General features: G+C 39.9%; 1 long non-coding RNA gene across 1 annotated transcript; it reads left to right on the top strand.

The window, feature by feature from the left end:
* The first annotated feature begins 9,158 nt into the window (after positions 1–9,158).
* LOC125376863 lies at positions 9,159–11,702 on the top strand. Its single transcript, XR_007219360.1, has 3 exons — positions 9,159–9,284; positions 9,921–10,063; positions 11,584–11,702. It is a non-coding gene; the product is annotated as an uncharacterized LOC125376863 (long non-coding RNA).
* The last annotated feature ends 14,201 nt before the right edge of the window (positions 11,703–25,903 follow it).

Genomic DNA, 25,903 nt, shown 5'->3' with positions numbered 1-25,903 from the left:
GGGACCATAAACTAGCATAGAGGGTACATCAACCCATAACATAAACTAGCATAGAGGGTACATCAACCCATGACATAAACTAGCATAGAGGGTACATCAACCCATAACATAAAATAGCATAGAGGGTACATCAACCATTAACATAAACTAGCATAGAGGGTACATCAACCCATAATAAAAACTAGCATAGAGGGTACATCAACCCATAACATAAACTAGCATAGAGGTACATCAACCCATAACATAAACTAACATAGAGGATACATCAACCCATAACATAAACTAGCATAGAGGGTACATCAACCCATAACATAAACTAACATAGAGGATACATCAACCCATAACATAAAGTAAAATAGAGGGTACATCAACCCATGACATAAACTAACATGGAGGGTACATCAACCCATGACATAAACTAACATGGAGGGTACATCGACCCATAACATAAAGTAACATAGAGGGTACATCAACCCATAACATAAAGTTCATAACATAAACTGACACAGAGGGTACATCAACCCATAACATAAACTGACACAGAGGGTACATCAACCGATAACATCAACAAACATAGAGGGTACATCAACCCATAACATCAACAAACATAGAGGGTACATCAACCCATAACATAAACTAACATAGAGGGTACATCAACCCATGACATAAACTAACATAGAGGGTACATCGACCATGACATAAACTAACATAGAGGGTACATCAACCATGACATAAAGTAACATAGAGGGTACATCAACCCATAACATAAAGTAAAATAGAGGGTACATCAACCCATGACATAAACTAACATGGAGGGTACATCAACCCATGACATAAACTAACATGGAGGGTACATCGACCCATAACATAAACTAACATGGAGGGTACATCGACCCATAACATAAAGTAACATAGAGGGTACATCAACCCATAACATAAACTGACACAGAGGGTACATCAACCCATAACATCAACAAACATAGAGGGTACATCAACCCATAACATACACTAACATAGAGGGTACATCAACCATAACATACACTAACATAGAGGGTACATCAACCCATAACATAAACTTACATAGAGGGTACATCAACCCATAACACAAACTAACATAGAGGGTACATCAACCATGACATAAAGTAACATAGAGGGTACATCAACCCATAACATACACTAACATAGAGGGTACATCAACCATGACATAAACTAGCATAGAGGGTACATCAACCATGACATAAAGTAACATAGAGGGTACATCAACCATGACATAAAGTAACATAGAGGGTACATCAACCCATAACAAACACTAGCAAATAGGGTACATCAACTCATAAGATAAACTAATATTATATATTTGAATGGGTATGGTACGGTGCAGGCGGTAAATACCAAAAGCAAGCATAACACATTCTGCCAATGTAAGTCTTCGGTGTGATCAGACAACACTTCACTTCTTGGGCCATCCCACCGTACGACCCATTGAAATCCGGGATTAAATAGGTCTTCAGCAACCCATGCTTGCCGCAAAAGGCGACGATGCTTGTCGTTAGAGGTCTGGCTCGCTGACTTGGTTGATGCATGTCATCGATCCCAATTGCGTGGATCGATGCTCATGGTATCTCATGATATCAATCACTGGATTGTCTGGTCCAGACTTATTTACAGACCGCCGTCATATAGCTGGAGCATTGCTGAGTGCGGCGTAAAGCAACAAACAAACAAACCAACCAAGCCGACCGTACAACATATGCACTGTGCTTGCCTCTATTGGTATCCAGTTGTTACCTTCATCAAACTTGCTGCTGGATTTGATTTTAAATAAATCCAGCGATGACATTGAATGTACGCTTAATGTGTGTACTACATATGAAGGTTTGATCTTGAACAATTATTGCACATTCGCATGAAGAAGACACTTTACTCGTAGCCGTCATGAATGTATACACTGCCATGCTTGACACAGTCTCCCAATGGGCGTCGTGAATATATACCTCAAACCAACATGCATTACACAAAACAATTCTTGAAAGAAAGAGATTCTAAGATTGAGTATTGACCGAAATGGTAACTTAAAGTCTTGATGATATTCAGTATTAAATAAATCCGCCCACATGTCGATATGATTTAGCTTTTGTTGTTCCTGTTGCAACAACTTTGCGATTTATATTCCAAAGACGTTGGTACAAAAATGTTCACGCCCTAAATGCGAGTTAGACAATGACGTAAAGAAGATTTAGCTTATGAGTAATTTAACTTCATGTAGGACGATGTATCGTTGAATAGAAACGAATATCGTCGACAGGAGGAATTATGTTCAAGTTGAATCCAATTAAAGACTCTGGTCAATGCAAGTCGAGTGTACTGAAGGACCTAAATCCATACAGGGATTTAGTTTTGACACAATACATGTAGGTACGACTCGATCCCCTTTCTCCAGGAAACAAGAGTACTTGATTCAGAAAGCTGCCTAAAATGTCCTCTATGTATCCATAACTTCATATCTAACATTTCAGATATTTTCCAAGAAATCAGACAACGCAAATTTGATCAGCCGTACACATATTCCTGTACCGGGTTAAAAAATGTAACGGGATGCAGAAGCAACTAAAACAATTCATAAATTGGAAAGTAGTTATATTTTAGAATCTATCATGAGGGTAACGTTATTTTTCAAGAACTTTGTACTATTGTGGTCCGTCATCGAAAATGTGTACGTAACAAGTGGTGTACGCCAGGAATGTATTTTAAGTCTAGTTTTGTTTAATTTTTGCATGAATGAGCTCGTGACAGAAATATATAACGAATGTCATCATCCTGTGTTTGTCACACAAGATATTAGAGATTTAATGTTACTTCTATTTGCTGATGATATTATCATGTTTTCGTACTATGTTAATGGTCTACAGAAACAATTGAATGACTTTTTGTATTACAATTATTTTGCAGTAGATGTGGATTGGAAGTTTTTCTCAAAAACAAATGTAATTGTTTTTAGAAATGGAGGTATCATTGCCAAAAATGAAAAATGGACATATAGTAATATCGCCTTAAAATTGTTACTTACTATAAATATTTAGGCTTGACGCTATCATCTAAACTATCATGGTCAGTTGCGTGCAAACAACTAGCATCCTAAACATCAAAAGCAATTATACCTATCTATTTTTTTTCAAGCAAAATAAACATGTATCCTTTTCTACAGCTTTCACTATATTTGACGGCAAAATCGCGCCAATCTTGCTACATTGAGCAGAAATATGGGGCGCAAAATATAATGACGCTGTTGGAAAAGTACATGCTTCCTACTTTAAGCGCTTTTCAATGGTTGGAAAATATGCTTCCAACAAAGCTATTTTAGGTGAAACAGGACGTTATCCCATTCATGTATTAAGTCAACTTCGAATGACAAAATATTGGTTAAAATTACTGAGGATGGAGCAGCAAAGATATCCTTACTAATGCTATAAACTACTTAAAGCTCTTGATGGCAAAGGCAAAACGAATTGGGTCTCCAATGTCAGATATTTCTTATTTTCATGTGGCTATTTCTTGGTGTGGATATCCCAAGATGTAGGGGATACAAATTTGTTCTTATACTCTTTTAAACAAAGATTACAGGATATGTATACTTAGTCAAAACTGGCATAATAGTATATCTTCTCGTTTCCTTAGCCATCACAAGGATGTCAAGTCTGCTATAGAACCAGAGAGGTATATAAGTATGTTAGATGATAAATCGCTTGTTAGGGCATTATGTAAATGCAGAGTGTCATTACACAATTTCAATGTAAATTTTAGACGTAGATGTGGAAAAAGGGACATTGAAATGGGTATCTGTAAAGACTGCCAATTTGGAGAAATTGAGGAATGAGTTTCATGTTTTATTAGTGTGTGGTAAGTATGAACAGCTTAGAGAAAAGTAAAATCTGATTAATGATCAGTCTTATAAAATCTGACAACTCTGCTGTATACGTTCATTCGCCATATTGTTAATCGTATATTCTGCCATATAGTATATCACGTGACTAAACAAATGAAGATGAAAATGTCAAATGGACATCGTGGATCGATGCTCATGATATAAATCACTGGATTTTCTAGTCCAGGCTCGATTATTTACAGACCGCCGTCATATGGCTGGAATATCGCTTAGTGTGGCGTTAAACAACACATCAACTAACCAACATGTATGGTGTACTCGCCTTGTCGCACTAAACAATATTGCAGTTATATGATGGCGTCTGGAGATGATCGTGTTTGGACCAGGTATACCGACCACCATAATATGGCAAGAATATTGAGAGCAGCGTTAAACAAACTAGGCACACTGGCGATTGATATACTGACCCACGCGACCCGTGAAGATTCCGGAGTAGAATAGGTCTTCAGCAACCCATGCTTGCAGTAAAAGGCGACTATGTTTGTCGTAAAAGATGTTTGTCGTAAAAGGCGACTAACGGGACTTGGTTGATTCATGCCATCGATCCCAATTGCGTGGATCGATGCTCTTGTTGTCAATCACTGGACTGTCTGGTCCAAACTCGATTATTTACAGACCACAGTCATATATCTGGTATGTTGGTGAGTGCGGCGTTAAACAACAAACAAACAAGGGACCAGACTCGATTATTTACGGACCGCCGTCATATTGCCGGACTGGACCAATTGCGTGGACCAATGCTCATGTCAATCATTGTCTGGTCAGGACTCGATTATATACAGACCATCTTCATACAGCTGGAATATTGCTGAGTGCGGCGTTAAATAACAAACAAACAAAGAAAGGATATCTCCTCTTACCGCAAGGACAACTCATTTACCTTGACGTGGTCAAGAAGTAAATTGTGCCTTTGAATTTGGCAACATCAACGCATGGATCTTTGAAGTTTTTCACTGAGTAAGGTTCGATTCCCGTCCTTTCCAAGGTCTTCAGTTTCGACGAGGGGTCGCACAGATATGCATGTTGGCCTAAAATGATGAATGAATGCATGTACTTACCGAACTTAAATTGACACAACATGGAGTCCCCATGGGGATTCCCGGGCCCCATTTGTCCTCTGCATCCTATACTTGTCGTAAACATTCCCTAATCCCCCTTTCGGCGTGGATCGTTGGTCATTATATCAATCATTTGTCTGTCTGGTTAAGACTTACTTTACAGACCGCCATCATCGATTTAGAATTTTTGCTGAGTGTGCGGTTAAACAACAAGCAAATATCCATAATATATTTCCCGAAACGGTAACGGTCCTTTGCACCAAACGGTGCAATATGATTATACTTTTCTTTAAGCGAAGAGATCACAAACGAATAACATATATTGCCTTTCTCAGTCATTATACTCCTCTTTATGGGAAGAGGTGAGGCGAAATTGGGTTTAACGTCGCGTCCAAGATTATTGCACTTATAAAGCGACGTGCATGTACTGTGTGTATGTTGCTTGGATGATGCCGATTTATAGTACTAGTTACTGAGATACCAAGCCACAGTTTAACAGTACCCTACTCAGACACAGTATCCGAGCCGACCAGTCCTTGTTTCAGCCGCTTAATGCCGAGCGCAAGACACGGTAACAACAAGTACCATCTTTTAACGCCTTTTGGTATGACGCGACCGGGAACCGAACCCCGGACCTTCCGCTCTCCGGGCGGACGCTCTATCACTAGACCACGGAGGCGGTCCCTTTAAGCGAAGAGATCACAAACGACAAAAATGTGTATCCTTTCTCAGTCAAGCAGCCACACGCACACATACATCCCCACACGCGCATGCACGTCGCTATATAAGTGCCTAGTGGTTAAAACGTTCGCACGTGCACGTGCATTATTTAATACCTGGGTCTTACATCAATGTTCCATGTGCAAATACCATGGATGACGTACAACAGACGTCAATGTTGATGTCAAGCAAAATGCCGTTACATCCTACACTTGCATGTGTGTGTGTGTGTGTGTGCTAGTCCGGAATATCCTTGTCGTAAGAGGCGATAAACGGGATCGGGTGGTCAGACTCGCTGACTTGGTTGATGCATGTCATCGATCCCAATTGCGTGGATTGATCTCATGATATTTATCACTGGGTTTTCTGGTCAAGACTAATTTTTTTACAGACCGTCGTCATGTAGCAGGAATATTGCTGACTGCGGCAACAAACCAACCAACCAGCCAACGATGATCATGATGTCAATCACTGGATTGACTGGTCTAGACTTCATTATTTACAGGCTGGAATGTTGCTGCGTGCGGCGTTATACAACAAATAAACAATTTTAACTCAGTTACTCAGTCTGGTTAACTGCTTAACTGTTAATTGAACCTGTGACCCAGAACATGTCAAATCATTGGCACTTGGCAACTGTCGTACAGCAATGTAATTGAGATGGGGATAAAACCACGTTGCTACTATCAATGGACACGTCATTGATATTAAGTACGCGTTGCTGTGTTGTTTCCCCCAAATAAACATGTTTTGTACACGAAGGGCAATGTTCGTCTCAAATGTTTTTGTCTCAAACGGGACATTCTGTTAACATCTATGCTGTGAGAGTAAGGTATAAAATCAGACAGTATGCAGCTACAGTGTGGTATTGCTATGTTGATAACATATGTTACTGTTGCAAAAGTGGATAGTTCCATTCGTTTTTCTGGCTTTCGAAGGTTACATGATGTTACTGACGGATTAACTCCAGCGCACAAGTCGTACACGTGTCAAACTGACCTTGCTTGTCTTGTTGACATATTGACTCGGGTAAATCCAATGTATCTCAACAACTTGACCATCATACAGTGTCAGTGCCCTCGAATTGGACGCGATATTCTATATCCCGAAAGGAACGAGAGTTCTTGGATGCTCTTTGTATTCGGAAGTGGGCGATGGCAGGTAGTGTATTACTAACATTTACGGACCCGTGAAGATCCGGGGTAGAATAGGTCTTCAGTAACCCATACTTGCTGTAAAAGGCGACTATGGGGATCGGGTGGCCAGACTCGCTGACTTGGTTTACGCACGTCATCGTATCCAAATTGCGTGGATCGATGCTCATGATGTCAAACAATGGATTGTCTGGCGCAGACTCGATTATTTACAGAATGCCGTCATATAGCTGGTATATTGCTGAGTGCGGTGTTAAACAACAAACCAAGCCAAAACTTACATTAACGCCTCCTCCAGTGAATAGCAAAGTACATTTAGCATCTATCATTTTTTAGGTTTCAATGGGATTGCATGATCCATTTTGTGGATAACAGGTGATAATTAAGAAACAGAAACAAAAGTGGCTATTATAAAAACTCGATGTATTTACTTTCATAAAAACAGACGAGACACTCCGTTTGCAGCAGTCACAAACACATGCAAAGGCAAGTCAATGTTTCACCTGACAACACACGGGAACATATGGTACAAGTCTAAATAGGGAAATGCACCGGGTATAATTTTTGTCTGTGATGCGTTAGATTTTGAAATGTCCTGCACATGTCTACCATAAAACTTTTTGAAAGTTTTACCTTGAATGTTGTAAATTTGATCAAAGAACATTTGGACCCGTAAAGATCCGGGGTAGAATAGGTCTTCAGCAACCCATGCTTGCCGTAAAAGGCGACTATGCTTGTCGTAAAAAGCGACTAACGGGATCGGGTGGTCAGTGTTCCGGTGTTCCGATTGTTTTTGGTGTCTTGCATGAATTCCCAAAGTATTCTAAAATGTACCTTCTATATATATTTAGTCTTTTGTTAAATATTGCTGGAAATGATCATTTCATGTCTTTCAGGAAACGGAGAGCAATGGCACCAATACAATAAGTGTACTTCAATCACAAACTGGTACCAGTGTATACGCCAGCCATGATATAACAAGCGTGCCACCAGCGCCTACAGGTACCACCAGCGCTGCAGCCCGTGAGGATCCAGGTTAGAATCAGTCTTCAGCAGCCAATACTTGTCGTAAGAGTCGACTGACGGGATGGGGTGATCTGGCTCGCTGATCATCTTGATGTATGTCATCGTATCCAAATTGCGTAGGTCGATGCTCATGATATGAATCACTGGATGGTGTGGCCCATACTCGATTATTTACAGACCGCCGTCATATAGCTGGAATATTGCTGAGTGCGATTTTAGACAACAAACAAACAAAAAAAGTCTTAATTAACAAGCGTTCTACTATCACCTACAGGTGCCTGTAACGTTGCAAGCCAAAGTTGCAAGCCAAGGGACCCGTGAAGAACTGGGGTAGAATAGGTCTCCAGCAACCAATGCTTGCCAAAACAGGCGACTAACGGGATCGGGTGGTCGGGTTCGCTGATTGGTTGATGCATGTCATCGTATCCGAATTGCGTGAATCAATGCTCATGACATCAATCACTGGTTTGTCTGGTCCAGACTCGATTATCTACAGACCACTGTCATATAGCTGGAATATCGCTGAGTGCGGCGTTGAACAACAAAGAAACAAACTAAGTAAATAAATTATTATTTTCACTGATATCTTCACCTTCAAGCATGTCTTCTTCTATTAGTCCTAGATGTCCCTAGAAGAGATGATGTCCTTCTCATCAAAGACATGGACATGAAGAAGGTCTACATCTACACTCTACCGTATTACAAGTACGTCGGTTATCAGGAGCCAATGGGCAAAGGGAAAGTTTTGGGCATCGAATATTGCACGGGTGATCTTCAACTAAAATGGTTATTACAATTTGGCAAAGTGTGTCATTTCAAGGACACGCGATGGCACTGTGAAAGGATTTCTATAAAAGGTATGCATATCTGTAATTAGTTGGGACCCGTGAAGATCCGGGGTAGAATAGGTCTTCAGCAACCCATGCTTGCCATAAAAGGCGACTGTGCTTGTCGAAAGAGGCGAGTAACGGGATCGGGTGGTCAGGCTCGTTGACTTGGTTGATGCATGTCATCGATCCCAATTGCGTGGATCGATGCTCATGGTATTAAGCACTAGATTGTCTGGTCCAGATTCGATTATTTAGACCGCCGTAATATAGCTTGAATATTGGTGAGTGCGGCGTTAAACAACCAACCAACCAAATGGATTACGCTTAAGCTTGATAACTAGGTACATTATATAATTATCCGAAGAACATGACTACAATGTCACTATTTTTCTTGTGGGAAATTTTCAGGCTACCTCAAATTCCTCAAGTGTTATGAGGATGTCGTATTTTACATGTCGTCCGCAGAGCTGAAGATGCAAGTGGGAAAAAATAGTCCTGAACATGTAACAAGAGTCTACAAGCCGATTCATATGATGATCCTAACTAAAGAAAAGTAAGCAGTACAGTACAGTAGGTACAGTAAGAATGAGAGTGACAGAGCGATAATCGATGACTTATAGAATGTGTATTAAAAGCGATTGTCGATGCCTGTAATATTTGTTTGTTGGTTGTTTAACGCCGCACTCAGCAGTATTCCGACTATATGACCGCGGTCTGTAAAAACGACAGAAGGACAGAGTGTCAGGCGATATCTGTGATAAAATAGGTAGAAAGCGATATGCGATACCTCTGTTAGAATAGGTAGCTGGTAAGATGGGTTGTTGTTTAACGCCGCACTCAGCAATATTCCAGATATATGACGGCGGTCTGTAAATAATCGAGTCTGGACCAGACAATCCAGTGATTCATATCATGAGCATCGATCCACGCAATTGGGATTTTGATATTTAGCGATAATTGCCATGATCTGCGAGGATGTAGAATCCGAGCCAATGACAATGTATTTCTTATCGATAGAATGATGATATATTTTGCTATATATATTCTAACTCAGTTCTGTTGCAATGAAAAAACTAGATCTACAATATACATATAGGGTAATTGTTATGTGCCTACAATTCAATCACGAATCAAAATCTGCGGCTAAAGAATACATCAGCATTATATTATTGCTCTGCTGCACTTGAAGGTATCTGTTCTGGTCACAGAAGAGCCATTCAGGCGATCCCGTGCTATACAAACTGGAATATGGAAACACAAAGAACAAGCCCCCTACCACGATCGTGAAAACTGACAGATATGTTTCACACATTAAGTACATCTATCCCAGAGGTAAGAATGAATGTAACATTTACAGCCACTCTTATGTTAAACAGGGTAGTATATATGTACATAATTACAACACGTCAAGACCACCTCCCTGGTCATACCAAAAGACGTTAAAAGATGGTACTTGTTGTTACCCTGTCTGGAGCTCGGCATTAAGTGGCTTAAACAAGGACTAGTCGGTACACTGTGTCTGTGTTGGGTATTCATGTTAAACTGCAGAATGGTATCTCATTGGGCTAGCACTATATATCGACATCAGTCCGGACTAGTTGGTTGGTTTGTTGTTTAACGCCGCACTCAGCAATATTCCAGCTATATGACGACGGTCTGTAAATAATCGAGTCTGGACCAGACAATCCAGTGATTAATATCATGAGATCGATCCACGCAATTGGGATCGATGACAAGCATCAACCAAGTCAGCGATTCCGATTCCGTTAGTCGCCTCTTACGACAAGCATATTCCGGACTAGCACACACACACACACACACACACACACACACACACACACACACACACACCTTTGGTCTGTATGGTAAGTGTAGGATGTAACGGCATTTTGCTTGACATCAACAATGACGTCTGTTGTACGTCATCCATGGCATTTGCACGTGGAACATTGATGTAAGACCCAGGTATCAAATAATGCACGTGCACGTGCGAACGTTTTAACCACTAGGCTACCCGTCTGCCCTGCACTTATATAGCGACGTGCATGCACGTGTGTGGATGTGTGTGTGCGTGTGGCTGCTTGGCTGAGAAAGGCTATATATGTTTGTCGTTTGTGAACTCTTCGCTTAAAGGGACTGCCTCCGTGGTCTAGTGGTAGAGCGTCCCCCCGGAGAACGGAAGGTCCGGGGTTCGGTCCCCGGCCGCGTCATACCAAAAGGCGTTAAAAGATGGTACTTGTTGTTACCCTGTCTGGCGCTCGGCATTAAGCAGCTAAAACAAGGACTGGTCGGCTCAGAGTCAGTATATTGTGTCTGAGTGGGGTACTGTTAAACTGCGGCTTTGTATCTCAGTGTAAATCACTATAAATCGGCATCAGTCCGGACTTATACAAGCAGCCACACAAACATACACACGTACATGCACGTCACTATATAAGTGCAATAATCTGGGACGCGACGTTAAACCCAATTTCGCCTCACCTCTTCGCTTAAAGAAGAGTATAATGACTGAGAAAGGCAATATATGTTTGTCGTTTGTGATCTCTTCACTTAAAGAAAAGTATAATCATATTGCACCTTTTGGTGCAAAGGACCGTTACCGTTGCAGAAATATATAATGGATATATGCTTGTCGTTTAACCGCGCACTCAGCAAAATTCTAAATCGATGACGGCGGTCTGTAAATTAAGTCTGAATCATACAGACAAATGATTGATATAATGACCAACGATCCACGCCGAAAGGGGGATTGGGGAATGTTTACGACAAGCATAGGGTGCGGAATCCCCATGGGGACTCCATGTTGTGTCAATTTAAGTTCGGTAAGTACATGCATTCATTCATCATTTTAGGCCACCATGCATATCTGTGCGATCCCTCGCCGAAACTGAAGATTTTGAAAAGAACGCAAGTCGTATGTTACTCATTGAAAGACTTCAAAGAGCCATGCGTTGATATTGAAAAATTCGAAGGCACAATGTACTTCTTGACTACGTCAAGGTAAATGAGTTAGAGGGAAAATACTTTCTTTGTTTGTTTGTTATTTAACGCCGCACTCAGCAATATTCCAGCTATATGAAGATGGTCTGTATATAATCGAGTCTGGACCAGACAATGATAGACATGAGCATTAGTCCCCGCAATTTGGACACGGTGACCGCGCCTCAACACACGATCCCGTTAGTCGCCTCCCACCACAAACATAGTCGCCTTTTACGGCATCATGGTATCAACATTAGTAGATAAAAGCTGTTCAGAATGCAGATTTGAGCACAATTGTACCACATGTACATGTCTACAAGAACGAAATCATGATTGGGTCCTGAAATAATGTGTTTCAGAGAATTTAGTTGTATGCCTCGATTAAGTGACGGTTACATTCCCACCCCATTTTATTGAAGGGTCGGTTTTTTAGTATTTAACACTAATATTTAGAGCTAGCGTGAAGACTATTGGTTTGTTTCACCTATCAAGAAATCGACATTTAGCTAATCTTATTTGTAATACCTGTTTTTCGCATAGGAAATTAATTGGTGAGCGGTATAGGAATAAATACGTTTACCATGGGGTGCATGGCTCAGGAAGGATCACACGTGGAGGGTTACAGGTAAGTGTTGTTTTGGACATACTGTCATATTCTTTTCGATGGGCACCACTTATGGTGGTGGGCAAAGGTTCGAATCGTAGATCTTGGTTTTATTAGGACAAATGATTTTTTGTTTGTTTGTTTATTGCTTAACGCCCCACTCAGCAGTATTCAAGCTAAATGACCGCGGTCTGTAAAAAATCTAGTCTGGATCAGACAATCCAGTGATTGATAACATGAGCAACGATACACGTAATGGGATACGATGACATGCATCAACCCGATTTCGTTAGTCGCCTCTTACAACATGCATAGTCGCCTTTTAGGGCGAGCATATGTTGCTGAAGACCTATTCAATCTCGGACCTTCAGCAACCCATGCTTGCCGTAAAAGGCGACTATGCTTGTCGTAAAAGGCGACTAACGGGATCGGGTGGTCAGGCTCGCTGACTTGGTTGATGCATGTCATCGATCCCAATTGCGTGGATCGATGGTCATGATGTCAATCACGGGATTGACTGGTCAAGACTCGATTATTTACAGACCGTCGTAATATAGCTGTAATATTGCTGAGTACGGTGTAAAACAACAAACAAAACAAAGATCATGCCACAACATGAACAGAAAATAGTCTTCAAAGTGGCGTTTTAATCATATGTTTACCATTGTTTCATGTGCATTCCTTATTGCAGTATATGTTCATTACCTGTTATTGAGTAATGTGTATTGGTTTTCGTACTATAAGGAATTAGGGAGGTTTGGATGATGCACACTAATGCCCAATCCATATAAATACATTATCGGGAAATGGTAGTTGCCCCAAATACACTCAGGACAGCCATCCTCTTGGAGCGAAGGGGTAGTTAAAGCGTTCGCTTTTCACGCCGAATACCCGGGTTCGATTCCCGACATGGGTACAATATATGAAGCCCCTTTCTGGAGTCCCCACCGTGATATTGCTGGAATATTGCTACGACCTATAAGCGGTGTAAAACCATACTCACCCATTTATTGGGTTCACGCATTTTATCCATACTGTGAATTGGCTCTTTTGGAATTCCAGGTTAGAAGGGGGCACGGGTGGCCCAGTCGTCAAAGGCGCCGCGATTTGCTGTGCAGAGTTGCGTCCCTTAGGCACGCCAGAAACCTATGATTGTGGGTTCGAATCCCGGCTCGACCCGATTATGTTTCTAGGTTTGTCAGCACCATACCCGTGCTCGCGGCGTTAAACCCAACTCACTAACTCACTCACTCCAGGTTAGAATACATATTGGGTCCAAGCAACCCGTATCAGTTAATGACATATAACTGATACGGGTTGCTTGGCCCCTACATGTATTCTTACCTGGAGTGAGTTAGTGAGTTGGTTTTATCATGACTTAATGGACCCCTGAAGATTTCGGGGTAGAATAGGTCTTCAGCAACCCATGCTTGCCGTAAAAGGTGACTATGCTTGTCGTAAAAGGCGAATAACGAGATCGGGTGGTCAGGCTCGCTGACTTGGTTGCTGCATGTCATCGAGGCCAATTGCGTGGATCGATGCTCATGATATCAATCACTGGGTTGTCTGGTCCAGATTCGATTATTTACAGACCGCCGTCATACAGCTGGAATATTGCAGAGTGCGGCGTTTAACAACAAACCAACCAACCAACCATGACTTAATGGTTCGGGTTATCAGACTTGGTGACATAGCCGAGCTGCCGTCAGTTTCCCTGTTCTAGATGAACTGCTTCTTAACTAACTTGCATGTTGGTTTGCAGGCGGTGCCGTACAAAAGAACCCGCGTTTCTTCAAGAGGTTAATGAAATATGTCTGTGTTCTTATCATGAAGTACAGAGGATTGCCTCAAATAAACTGATTGAATTCGTTCTGTGTATCAGTGTGTTTTATCGTTACCTTTCACATGCATGACGGATTCTGATTAGCTGGGGCCCTTTCTATAATTCTCAATATACCCCGCTCACATGTATGGTACATTCGTATGATCCTCGCTCAAATTACGAAACTATTGGCAATAAATAACATCAACAATAACTTCCGAATGAAACAGATCATGTGGAATAACTCATTGAGTGTTTTCCGTCACAGAGTAGTGGTTACATGCCTAACTGTTGTATTCTTAGTGGTTACATGCCTAACTGTTGTATTCTTAGTGGTTACATGCCTAACTGTTGTATTCTTAGTGGTTACATGCCTAACTGTTGTATTCTTAGTGGTTACATGCCTTACTGTTGTATTCTTAGTGGTTACATGCCTAACTGTTTTTTTCTTAGGGATTCGGACTGGTGAACATAAACTAACATAGAGGGTATATCAAACCATAACATAAACTAACATAGAGGGTATATCAACCCATAACATAAACTAACATAGAGGGTATATCAACCCATAACATAAACTAACATAGAGGGTATATCAACCCATAACATAAACTAACATAGATGGTACGTCAGCCCATAACAGAAACTAACATAGAGGGTACGTCAGCCAATAACAGAAACTAAAATAGAGGATACGTCAGCCCATAACATAAACTAACATAGAGAGTACGTCAACCCATAACATAAACTAACATAGAGGGTACGTCAGCCCATAACATAAACTAACATAGAGGGTACATCAACCCATAACATAAACTAACAAAGAGGGTACATCAACCAATAACATAAACCAACAAAGAGGGTACATCAACCAATAACATAAACCAACAAAGAGGGTACATCAACCAATAACATAAACCAACAAAGAGGGTACATCAACCAATAACATAAACTAACATAGAGGGTACATCGACCCTTAACATAAACTAACATGGAGGGTATATCAACCCATAACATAAGCTAACAATGATGGCACATCGACCCACAACATAAACTAACATGGAGGGTACATCAACTCATAAGATAAACTAACAAAGAGCGTACATCAACCAATAACATAAACCAACAAAGAGGGTACATCAACCAATAACATAAACTAACATAGAGGGTACATCGACCCTTAACATAAACTAACATGGAGGGTATATCAACCCATAACATAAGCTAACAATGATGGCACATCGACCCACAACATAAACTAACATGGAGGGTATATCAACCCATCACATAAACTAACATAGAGGGTACATCGACCCTTAACATAAACTAACATGGAGGGTATATCAACCCATAACATAAGCTAACAATGATGGCACATCGACCCACAACATAAACTAACATGGAGGGTATATCAACCCATCACATAAACTAACATAGAGGGTACATCAACCAATCACATAAACTAACATAGAGGGTACATTAACCAATCACATAAACTAACATAGAGGGTACATTAACCAATCACATAAACTAACATAGAGGGTACATAAACCAATCACATAACACGGGTCACTTGAGCACAGCTGATTTGACGACCGCATCACCTCGTAGGGTAATGTTTACAGAACAGTTGTCGGTAGGCATGTTTATCAACCATTGTCGGTAGGCATGTTTTTTAACCATTGCCAGTAGGCATGTTTATCAACCATTGTCGGTAAGCATGTTTATTAACTATTGTCGGTAGGCATGTTTATTAGTTTAGGTTTGGTTGGTTGTTTAACGCCGCACTCAGCAATATTCCAGCTATATGACGGCGTTATGTAAATAATCGAGTCTGGACCAGACAATACAGTGATTAATATCATGAGCATCAACCCACGCAATTGGGATTGATGACGTGCATCAACCAAGTCAGCGAGCCTGACCACCCGACCCCGTTAGTCGCCTTTTACGACAAGCATAGTCGCCTTTTACGGCAAGCAATGGTTGGTGAAGACCTATTCTCCCCCGGATCTCAACCACCTTAGCGAGCCTGATTATTTACAGACCGCCGTCATACAGCTGGGGTATTGCTGCGTGCGGCGTAAAACAACAGACCAACCAACCAACCCGAACGTAAAACTTATGAACTGTGCTTGCCTCTGTTGGTATCCACTTGTTACCTTTATCAAACTTGCTGCTGGATTTGATTTTAAATAAATCCAGCGAAGACATTGAATGTACGCTTAATGTGTATATTACATGTAAAGGTTTGATCTTGAACAATTATTGCGTATTCACGTGAAGAAGACACTTTACTCGTAGCCGTCATGAATGTATACACTGCCATGCGTGACACAGTCTACCAATGGTCGTCTTGAATATATACTTCAAACCAACATGCATAACACATTTTAATCGTAATCGTCATGAATGTATACACTGCCGTGCGTTACAAAGTCTACCTATGGGCATCATGAATATATTCACACAGTTCAAGTTATTGGGCATATATTTTGATGTTGATTTGGAAAATATGCTCAGTTTAAACTATACAAACAAGTTTGATAAGATAGAAAAGGAAATGAAAATGTGGGAAAAGAGAACCCTGACACCTATGGGTAGAAATGTTGTACTAAAATCATTGTTGTTACCCAAACTCACCTGTTTTGCAGTATAGCAAGCCCTCTCAAAATTGTAACAGAAAAGTGTCAGTCAAGGTGCTTTCACTTCATCTGGAGATCTAAACCGGACAAAGTAAAGAGGAAAATTATGTCATTGCATCCTAAATATGGCGGCATCGGTGTCCCAGTGGTGGAAATGGTTATCGCCGCACAAAAATTAAGGGACTGGTTCATGGTAATTCCACATAGACAGCTTTCTTTTTTTTAAATATTGCTAGCGCAAATGTAATTTACCTGGTTGATGCTGCCTATATTAACGAAAAGATTATTCCAAACATCAAAAGCATGCTTGCCGTAAAAGGTGACTATGCTTGTAGTACTAGTAAAAGGTGACTAACGAGATCGGGTTGTCAGGCTCGTTGACTTGGTTAATGCATGTCATCAATCCCAATTGCGTGGATTGATGCTCATGATATTAATCACTGGATTTTACCGGTCCAGACTCGATTATTTACAGACCGCCGTCATATAGCTGGAATATTGCTGAGTGCGGCGTTGAACAACAAACCAACCAACCAACTTTCCCCTCGCTCACCTTCGAAATCCTTGATCATGAAATTCATTGACAATGTTGCTGATCAGTAGACTCTGATGGACGTATTGTGCAGAACCTGTTTGACACTATTGGTTCCAGGACCAGTAACACTGGGAAAACTGGCACTCTGAGCTGAAAAAGTTTGGTCCTAACCGCCCCAACATCTACAAGTTTGTATGCTTGTAGACATCATTAAGAAGAAATTAACAGTCCCATGCTGAGAACTTTCTCAAAATTCAGACCGGTGGCAGGCTGCCAACAGAGAGAAGAAAATATCGCAACCCCGACACAAGTGTGCTCAGTCAAACAATGAACTTACGACCGACAGAAAACGCCTCCAGTTGAGTTTGCCGATGCTGTATCTCAACCGTGTTGGCCTGAAAAATTAAACATGCTAATTAAATCCATAATCGTATAATTATTTTTGATAGAAACCGTATCTTAATTTGTTCTTGCACTGTATCATATCGTGTATTTCATATGTATATGTGTAATGTGTATATGTATAAATGACTACACTTATACCGCATATTCTGCAACAGACTATAATTAATAACCTTAGTATTGTCTCTCCATTTACCACTGGACGATACACAAATACACCGGTGGAGGAGAGAACGTGCTTTTACTGTAGGGATGAAGTCAAGAATGATATCTATGTTTTACTACACTGTCCCCTTTATAATGATAATGTCATGCTCCTGATGTAGTCTGAATCGTACAGTCGACCCTGCTTTTGGAAACGATTTCTCATGAATATGAAAAGGGTTTTTCCTTTTTATTTCAGCTTAATGCTGTAGAACGTGTGCTGGTACAGAAGGATAGAAAACCTTTTCGTGGTGTTTGTGCCAGAAATTGAACATATAACAGTACTAAATAAAATGTTTCATATTTTCTACGGCCAATCCCATTTAGCATTTTTGCTCTTTCGATAAATATGTCAAAGCTTAAAACATGGCAATGAAAAGACCGAAATGACTTGAGCTGAGTTTTGAGTTTTGATACGTACTACAAATATTTACACCAAACCTATACACTCTGGCTCGTAGATAGACACTTACATCTCGTTAGCTCAGTGATCTTAGGACTAACATAAATATTCGAGTCACCCTCTGTTCATGATACGGAGAATGCCAGTATTAAACGATGGCGCAGTGTCTACTGGTTTTTATAAGGTACATGGTGGAACCAATATTTGGAGATAATGGAGTTTTAATTAACCATGTTTCGCTCTACTATAGTAATATTGAAACTTAAACGATCACTGTACACCAATAAGCATTGTTACAATGCCCTGATTATCTAATAAGAAGATAGCGAGATGGACATTGTTTCTGACGTATGACCGCCATACCGATATTACGTGAATGAGTCGTATTTACCAGAGACGTAAATTTTTTACTACATTTGAAGACAAGTTGAGGTGTCAGCAAACTGACCTCAACAGAACGGCTGGCTATTCGTAGTTCATATGTCTGAAAATGTTATTACTGGAGAGTAGATAACTTACGAAGATTGTCAAATGACATCTATGTCAAATAATCCTTGATTGATAATTTTGTGTGTTGATTTCACCGATCAAAAGACTATTATTCGTCATATGAAAAGATGATGAAATCCCGGTTACGTTCATTCCAAGTTTAGTGTCATGATCCGTGCTTTTCTTTCATGCCACCTTTGAGGTAATTGCCATCGTAGATTTATGAAGTCCATCGATGGATGATTTTTGGTTTGGTTGGTTTGGTTTGTTGTTTAACGCCGCACTCAGCAATAGTCCAGCTGTATGACGGCGGTCTGTAAATAATCGAGTCTGGACCAGACAATCCAGTGATTGATATCATGAACATCGATCCACGCAATTGGGATCGATGACATGCATCAACCAAGTCAGCGAGCCTGACCACCCGATCCCGTTAGTCGCCTTAAACGACAAGCATAGTCACCGTTTACGGCAAGCATGGGTTGCTGAAGACCTATTCTACCACGGAATCTTCACGGGTCCGATGGATGATAATCCAGACAATTGTCACAATGGCATCCCTCAATAGGGGACAACTTATGCCTCAATTACTAATCAAATGAAACATGCTTTCTGTCACCAATGACAAAGTACACGTATTTTTATAATAAATTGCGTTTTGATTGGCAACAAAGATATTTAACTTTATTTATTATCACTCGCAACTCAGGCGAAATATATTACAAGCATCACTTAGATATACTTCGTGTGTTATATAATAGGGTGTGGTTAATAGTTATCCGATTTGTAAAATCGTTCGTGTTAACTGAAAGCAAAAGAAAACTATTTTACCTGCAACTGATGATATATTTTATCAATGCAGTTAAAATCAAATTTAAGAGAAAAGAGAAACTTTCACAAATATTACTTTCTTTGATTAAGGTCTACGTAAAAGTGGTCTGTTAATCAATAAATGAACGCTGCTAGTTTTGAATATATAAATCTTTAGCTCACCTTATATATCAAATATGCTAAATAACAGATTAAATAGCAGAAACGCTTAAGTAATTTTCATAATAATACATAACGCAATACATGAGCATAAAAACGATATATGAAGCATGAATATTGTATGGTACCATAGTATTTATGTTATTGTTGAAATATTAACAACGCAACAACTAAATGCATAATACAAGCATAACGACACAGACAAATAATGCACACACAAAATAACACGATGTACTGCAATGATATATTTTCCATTAATTCCCTTTAATAGTTATGTAATGTACATCAAAACGATTCTCGAGGATATTACTGTATGTAAATATTACTTTGACATTAAATAGTTCACATTACGAATCATATGATCAAGTCAAGTTCCTATTTATCTACCACGACAGGTCTGATAATTGTCAAAAATGTCCGCCCCTATCAATCTTCACAAATCATTGTATCATTCAAAGAATTCGTGCTTGTAATCCTTATAGAAAAGTAGGGGATAAATCACCCAAATATTGTTAACCTCCAGCTTGTCAAGTTTTGCCAATGAAATAACTATAATTCAAACTATAACCTTTAATTTGTGTTGCCAGGTACGTACACTCGGGTCATTGACACATACACCAAAGAATGGTGATGCCAACGAGAGCTATCTTACATTCATGCTTTAAGTAAGACCGTATAAATATGAATAACATGAATCCGATGTCAGTTTACAACAGCCCTTATCACACTTTCTTTTCGCAGAAACAGATTTCATCCTATGTTATGTAAAGTCCTGCGGAGGAAAACAGTTAAAATAATGTTACTGTTTCCATATACAATGGTCACATATTTTCCCCCGCATGTTCTTATTAAGGCACACATTGTCAAGTGATATTGATAAATTATATGCATATAATCATAAAGTATTCAATCAATGTTGATTTGCTGACAAAGCAATCGGACATCACTTACCTGATGTTTCAAAAGTACATTCTTTGTCATCTCCAGACGCATACAAAGACCTGATAACAATGTCCTTCAACTGTCTCAGACCAGTTCTATTCTCTACACGTTATCATGTATCACATAGGAAGAGAATGTGTAGCCTTATCTTATTTATGAATGAGTACTCCTGCGCGTGTACATGAAACAATTGTACAATTGTACCATGAGAAGAACACTCATTTGCTGGTTTTTCTCCATCATGCCATTCGTTATTGAGCAGGTTTGTGGGCTAAAGTGCGGAAAGAGAAACCTGAGGTTAAAATTGTCTGTGCATAAAACTGAAAAGGGTACTAAGTAAAATGCTCCAGATTTTCTCCGACCCTCTCGCTTAGTGGTTGAGAAATGAGATAAGTAGAATCCAATTTTGCACTTTAACAATTAGGACAAAAATGTCCTTTCTTAAAAGGTAACAACGAAAAAGACCAAATGTTTCGAGCTGAGATCAGTTTTGATACGTACTACAAATATTTAGACCGTTACATCTCGTTAGCTCTAAAAACCAATATCAATATTAAAGTTGTTCATGAAAAGCGGAATGCCAATATTACACATTTGAGACCTCATTCTACTGGGATTATTACATACATGATTCCATCACCATTTGGAGATAATGTTTGCAAGGTTTTGATGTACAATAGTAATATTAGAGCTGGCATAGTAACTAAAATATGAAACAGTGTAACCTTATAACACTTTACCAAGATTGACATAGCTTCTGACATATTCACGAAACACTGATGTTACCTAGATGAGGAGTGTTTACCTCATGATAACACTCTACATTCAGTTAAGGTTTTCAGTGAGTGCAAATAGCACAGTGATATTCAACACAGGTATTTGACTAAATCACGGAGAGACGTAAATATTTCTCTACCTGGTGTCAGTAAACTGACCTGCACAGAACGGCTAGCTACTGTTTGAAAAACTGTTGAGGTATTCGCAAACTGTTCCGAATGGACAGGCAAAAGAGGACAGCGTAAATAATTTGTCCCCTTCTGAGGCTGTGTTGAAGTATCCAACAACAGAACAAACCCACAGATAGATTAATCTAAGCGGTTCTCGGTCAATCTGCCATCATCATGTCTAGACTAACAAGTGGACTGGCGGTTGTGTTCATTCTGTACCCACTGATGGCAAAAGGAAGATCTAATCATGAAGGTATGTGTTCAGCGCCCATGTCTTTACCTCCAATGTGTGCTGACATGCCCTACAATATAACGAAGTTCCCAAACTCATTTAATCATGTGAACATGGAAGACGCAGCCCTTGAATCACATCAGTTCTATCCATTAATAAAAGTTCAGTGCTCAAGCAGTTTCAAGTTTCTCGTGTGTTCTACGTATTTTCCCTACTGCAGTCCACTGGTTGGCACCATGCCAACGTGTAGACACATATGCGAGAACAGTAAACGTGACTGTGAAAGTTTGATGAACAAGTTTGGTTTCGAATGGCCGATTGCATTCAACTGTGACCAGTTCCCGGATAAAAGGGACAGTGTGTGCTTAGATATGGAACCTACAATCGTCAAACCAACGACAACGACAACGACAGTGAAGCCACCTAAGCGGAAAAGGCTTAGATACCGCAGGTTACTGGTTTTGCTTAGGAAAACTGCTGGAGACATTCATGATAGCATGCAGTTCCTCTACAGTGCACTCTCCCCATAGAGACTCGCAACATTATCCCATTTAAGCAACGGGGATGTTTGAATAAGCTATGCTTATGTGTATATTGTTATGTGTATTATGTTAATTTGTCGGGTAGATGATAGTAGACCTCTGACAATTACAAGACTTTGTGTTTATCCAAGGAAGAGATCCTGTTTGGAATGTTGTTATGGGATAAGGTTATATTACCTGTAAGCATGTTGATTAAGATGTAGTAATTTTGTTCATTAATCAGAAAATGGCATTCTAACATTTGTTACTTGGACATGTTGGCTTGTAAACAGTCTCAAGAAGAAGGTAATCGGAATGGATATAAAATGTTAGATTTTCCTGAAATATGTAAATTAGGTATTTTATGCATTTATGTAATAAATGTTAGACTTGCATCCAATTTTGTTTGGTGAGAGATAGGGAGGCGTACAGGTTCGTATAGGTGGCCATTAGCAAATGCCACATGTTCAAGTCGTACAAATTACAATAAGCGCACCTTAATATATGCTGTACAAGTCACAAAAACATGATAGTATTTGTTAACAATGGAACTGTTCTCTTGTGAAATATATGATACAATAGTAGAGATAGCTTAAATAGGAGATTATCATCATCAGTCTGTATTGGGATCAGAAACGTTCATTGCGAGGGCCTGATTACAACGTACTGGGGTAAGTATTTCAGTCTTATATTACTGTATTCGGAGCAAATCTTTAAACGTGAGATTCGTTCTCTGTAACATGGTTCCAGTATTAGCATGTACTATTTTCCATTTCAGAAGTGAGTGAGTGAGTTTGGTTTAACGCCGCTTTTATCAGTATTCCAGTTATATCGCGGCGTGTCAGCTTAATGTGGGAGGAAAGCCCGAAGTGATGCAGGTCTCAGAAGCTTACTAATTTGGTGAAACCCACGAGCACGGGTATGGTGCTGATAAACCTAGAAACACAATCGGGTCGAACCGGGATTCGAACCCACAATCATAGGTTTCTGGCATGCCCAAGGGACGCAACTCTGCACAGCGAATCGTTATCGTCCCCCCCATTTCAGGAGTTTTGCCCCCCCCCCCCCCCCCCCCCCCCCCCAGAAAAAATGGCAGCCTAGGTATGCAAATCATAACAAATCTAAATAGTGTTAATGTTTGGAGTATGTTTAATGTTTTATTGCTACTAGATATCTCTCTGACATGATTTGAAGTTTGAAATCTGAATAGTAAGTGAAGGATTTCGGGTCTCTAATATCGGTGTACCACTCGTATTGGTAAATTTGCATGTCTGTTTAAACAGACACATGAATTGATCTGGTAGACACAATGTTATGGATAACAACTTCTTTAACACTGTAAAAAGCGACGTTTCGGTGTAGATCCTTATACCGTTGTCAAGCAAGACTGAATGAGGGACTTAGTACAGGATATATATAGTTGGTGGAGGATTAACAGTAGAGGATTAACAGTAACAACAATTGCATATAGGAGTGGGATAACATAGGTAAGGTGTTGACAGCAAGGGGATTACAGTATTAAAGAAGTTATTATCCATAAAATTGTGTCTACCTTGTCATCCGTCAACTTCTAAGTAATGCCCCTCAAACAATTTTAGAACTGATCTATACTAGTATTTCTGACATCGTGGGAATTCCTGAGATTCCAAAACCATACTGACTGACTTGTATACAGTACCTTCATAACATTTCAACAGACTTTCAACAAAGTCAACCTACCTAACATTCGGCTGAACGGTGATAAATGTGACTCACTCACTCACTCAGTATCGATCACCTTCAGATATATCTACAGGTCGAACTTCTTCTAAAGGTGATATTGCTGGAATATTGCTAAAAGCGGCGTTAAACCATACTCACTCACTCTTCTAAAGGTAGTCTAATGGTTTAAGCCTTCGATCGTCACGCCGAAGACCTGTTCTATGCTATACATGGGAACAACGTGATAATCCCAATATCACTGCCGTGATAATGCTGGAATATTGCTGAAAGCGGTGCACAACTACACACTCATTCACTCCTTTAAACTATCCAGTGATAACACAGCACAGTTGCTATAAACAAACAATTTACACATTGGATAATAGACGCGGTCAACCTATGTGTAAATAACATAGTTCACGGGTTCGAACATCCAGTGCAGTTGGCATGTTACCTTGGTGTGGTTGGGAATAAGTTTGTTTGTTTGTTTTTTAAGGCCGCACTCAGCAATACTCCAGCTATATGACGGCGGTCTGTAAATAATCAAGTCTGGACCAGACAACCCAGTGGTTGATATCATGAGCATCGATCTACGCAATTGGGATACGATGACATGCATCAACCAAGTCAGCGAGCCTATATGAATATGTTATATGATTTATTTTTATTTTTTTAAAAACATTACTTTTGTAGTTGACTCAACATAACTGATAATGCATCGGAGCTCATGATGGAACTCCGGGACTTCATTCCACCAGCAGAAACATCGATATAAAAATAAGTATATAAGTAAATATAAAACGTCAACGCGAGAGAGTAACCAGTCTCGCAAAGTATACAGCAGGCTTTGGTTTTACTATCAGATTACACGATCCCTACAAGAGTTCAGACCTGTAAAGATCCGGGGTGGAATAGGTCTTCAGCAACCCATGCTTGCTGTAAAAGGTGACTGACGGGATCGGGTGGTCAGACTCGCTGACTTGGTTGATGCATGTCATCGATCCCAATTGCGTGAATCAATGCTCATGATATCAATCACTGGAATGTCTGGTCCAGACTCGATTATTTATAGACTGTCGTTATATAGCTTGAATATTTCTGAGTGCGGTGTTGAACAACAAACTAACAAACAATCGTCATTGTTTTACGCTGAAGGCCATAGTGCCATTGAGGAAGACCGATTGTGTCATTTCACTCGAGTGACATCAATTCTATATGTGCACTAAATGTAGCATTTCATCATTGAATACATAAATATTTTTTTCTTCTTCAGGGTTCTATTTGTTTTATTGTGGACCAAAGCCTCGATTTACTCTGATGCACAACTTAAAGAAAGACAAGAAATATAGTACTATCACGGATGAATGCATCGGTGTTGCCAATGGGGACGACGCACAACTTTTCCGAGTCGAGACTCGATAATTTACAGACCGCCGTCTTATAGCTGGAATATTGCTGAGTACGGCGTTAAACAACAAACAAAACACAAAAAATACAAGAGTTCAAACTTGGTGAGAAGAACATATTTCATTTTGTCAAAAACTGATAGCATTGCACTATGCACCAGTGACGATAAATATAGTTGTCACATATGAAAGCAGACCGTAAGGACAAATTGATGTGGGTACATGTACAATGGTATTATTAGGAATCATTTGTGCTATATATTTCTATTGTTTCTGTATTTAGAATCTTGTTCTTGATCAAACGTCAACCCACTTTCTCATAATGAAGTCATTCAATTGTCTGGCTG

Source organism: Haliotis rufescens, unplaced genomic scaffold (genome assembly GCF_023055435.1).
Source record: "Haliotis rufescens isolate VD_foot unplaced genomic scaffold, xgHalRufe1.0.p SCAF_8, whole genome shotgun sequence".
NCBI classification, from domain to species: Eukaryota; Metazoa; Mollusca; class Gastropoda; order Lepetellida; family Haliotidae; genus Haliotis; species Haliotis rufescens.
This window is presented reverse-complemented; position numbering and strand designations above follow the sequence as displayed.